Source organism: Aquarana catesbeiana, unplaced genomic scaffold, assembly GCF_042186555.1.
Source record: "Aquarana catesbeiana isolate 2022-GZ unplaced genomic scaffold, ASM4218655v1 unanchor1, whole genome shotgun sequence".
NCBI lineage: Eukaryota > Metazoa > Chordata > Amphibia > Anura > Ranidae > Aquarana > Aquarana catesbeiana.
The window spans coordinates 1-2,500 of record NW_027362512.1 but is presented as its reverse complement, the minus strand read 5'-3'; positions in this window follow the sequence as shown (position 1 = coordinate 2,500).

Here is a 2,500-nt window from a genome sequence, read left to right as displayed (position 1 = left end):
GAGGAGGAGGAGGAGGAGGAGGAACATGAGGAGGAGGAGGAGGAGGAGGAGGAACATGAGGAGGAGAGGAGGAGGAGGAGGAACATGAGGAGGAGGAGGAGGAACATGAGGAGGAGGAGGAGGAGGAACATGAGGAGGAGGAGGAGGAGGAACATGAGGAGGAGGAGGAGGAGGAGGAGGAACATGAGGAGGAGGAGGAACATGAGGAGGAGGAGGAGGAGGAGGAACATGAGGAGGAGGAGGAGGAGGAGGAACATGAGGAGGAGGAGGAGGAGGAACATGAGGAGGAGGAGAGAGGAGGAGGAGGAGGAGGAACATGAGGAGGAGGAGGAGGAGGAACATGGAGGAGGAGGAGGAGGAGGAACATGAGGAGGAGGAGGAGGAGGAGGAGGAACATGAGGAGGAGGAGGAGGAGGAGGAGGAGGAGGAGGAACATGAGGAGGAGGAGGAGGAGGAACATGAGGAGGAGGAGGAGGAGGAACATGAGGAGAGGAGGAGGAGGAGGAGGAGGAACATGAGGAGGAGGAGGAGGAGGAGGAACATGAGGAGGAGGAGGAACATGAGGAGGAGGAGGAGGAGGAGGAGGAGGAACATGAGGAGGAGGAGGAGGAGGAACATGAGGAGGAGGAGGAGGAGGAGGAACATGAGGAGGAGGAGGAGGAGGAGGAGGAGGAACATGAGGAGGAGGAGGAGGAGGAGGAGGAGGAGGAGGAGGAGGAGGAACATGAGGAGGAGGAGGAGGAGGAGGAGGAGGAGGACAGGAGGAGGAGGAACATGAGGAGGAGGAGGAGGAGGAGGAGGAACATGAGGAGGAGGAGGAGGAACATGAGGAGGAGGAGGAACATGAGGAGGAGGAGGAGGAGGAGGAACATGAGGAGGAGGAGGAGGAGGAGGACATGAGGAGGAGGAGGAGGAGGAGGAGGAGGAGGAGGAGGAGGAACATGAGGAGGAGGAGGAGGAGGAGGAACATGAGGAGGAGGAGGAGGAGGAGGAACATGAGGAGGAGGAGGAGGAGGAGGAGGAGGAGGAGGAGGAGGAGGAGGAACATGAGGAGGAGGAGGAGGAACATGAGGAGGAGGAGGAGGAGGAGGAGGAACATGAGGAGGAGGAGGAGGAACATGAGGAGGAGGAGGAGGAGGAGGAGGAACAGGAGGAGGAGGAGGAACAGGAGGAGGAGGAGGAGGAACAGGAGGAGGAGGAGGAGGAACAGGAGGAGGAGGAGGAGGAGGAGGAGGAGGAGGAGGAGGAGGAGGAGGAGGAACATGAGGAGGAGGAGGAGGAGGAGGAGGAGGAGGAGGAACATGAGGAGGAGGAGGAGGAGGAACATGAGGAGGAGGAGGAGGAGGAGGAGGAACATGAGGAGGAGGAGGAGGAGGAGGAGGAGGAGGAGGAACATGAGGAGGAGGAGGAGGAGGAGGAGGAACATGAGGAGGAGGAGGAGGAACATGAGGAGGAGGAGGAGGAGGAGGAACATGAGGAGGAGGAGGAGGAGGAGGAGGAGGACATGAGGAGGAGGAGGAGGAGGAACATGAGGAGGAGGAGGAGGAGGAACATGAGGAGGAGGAGGAGGAGGAACATGAGGAGGAGGAGGAGGAGGAGGAGGAACATGAGGAGGAGGAGGAGGAGGAGGAGGAACAGGAGGAGGAGGAGGAGGAGGAGGAGGAGGAGGAGGAGGAGGAGGAGGAGGAACATGAGGAGGAGGAGGAGGAGGAACATGAGGAGGAGGAGGAGGAGGAACATGAGGAGGAGGAGGAGGAGGAGGAACATGAGGAGGAGGAGGAGGAGGAGGAACATGAGGAGGAGGAGGAGGAGGAGGAGGAACATGAGGAGGAGGAGGAGGAGGAGGAGGAGGAACATGAGGAGGAGGAGGAGGAGGAGGAACATGAGGAGGAGGAGGAGGAGAGGAGGAGGAGGAGGAGGAGGAGGAGGAGGAACATGAGGAGGAGGAGGAGGAGGAACATGAGGAGGAGGAGGAGGAGGAACATGAGGAGGAGGAGGGAGGAGGAACATGAGGAGGAGGAGGAGGAGGAACATGAGGAGGAGGAGGAGGAGGAGGAACATGAGGAGGAGGAGGAGGAGGAGGAGGAGGAGGAGGAACATGAGGAGGAGGAGGAGGAGGAGGAGGAACATGAGGAGGAGGAGGAACAGGAGGAGGAGGAGGAACATGAGGAGGAGGAGGAGGAGGAGGAGGAGGAGGAGGAGGAGGAGGAACATGAGGAGGAGGAGGAGGAGGAACATGAGGAGGAGGAGGAGGAGACATGAGGAGGAGGAGGAGGAGGAACATGAGGAGGAGGAGGAGGAGGAACATGAGGAGGAGGGAGGGAGGAGGAACATGAGGAGGAGGAGGAGGAGGAGGAGGAACATGAGGAGGAGGAGGAGACATGAGGAGGAGGAGGAGGAGGAACATGAGGAGGAGGAGGAGGGAGGAGGAGGAGGAACATGAGGAGGAGGAGGAGGAACATGAGGAGGAGGAGGAGGAGGAGGAGGACAGGAGCGGAGG